Raw genomic sequence first — 593 nt, forward strand, 5'->3', positions numbered from 1 at the left:
TTATTCAACTGTCACTGAATTAGAAATGACTAGAGGTTTAGCAATTGACAAAATGTATGCTGGTAACATTTACTTCTTGAAAACATACAATATCACTTTACATTAACATTGTAAACATTTTAGTGTTCGTGTCACTGGTCTCGTTTCTGTCGTGTGCCTCGTGAGTGTGTCGTGAAAGCGTCTTGTGGCATAGCAAGAGCCATCCTCGTGTGTGTAGTTGTAATACTGTTTAATCCGTCGAATTTGACCTTGTACTTTTTTCCACTCATTCTCAGTCTCTCTGACTATGCAATCCAACTATCTAAGATAATTTTTTTAGTCCATTTCCTTTAAAGTATGTTTCTTCCTCGATCATCGTCCTTTAAAGCAAATGTTTCATTACCCTTCAGAAAATTAAAAACACATAAGTTACGCTTTAAATAACGGGATGGCGTCGAGGTTGGAGGTCGGGATCGCACTCGAGCCTCGTCCCTCGGCCAAGCCTCGCACTCACATACACACCGCTCTTATCCTTAAGTATTAACGTTAGAGTGGGATCAGATGCGCGTGGCAACGTCTGAAATGTTTTGAAAATCGGGTCCGTAAAAGCAAGA

Source organism: Penaeus monodon, chromosome 22 (genome assembly GCF_015228065.2).
Source record: "Penaeus monodon isolate SGIC_2016 chromosome 22, NSTDA_Pmon_1, whole genome shotgun sequence".
Classification (NCBI taxonomy): Eukaryota; Metazoa; Arthropoda; class Malacostraca; order Decapoda; family Penaeidae; genus Penaeus; species Penaeus monodon.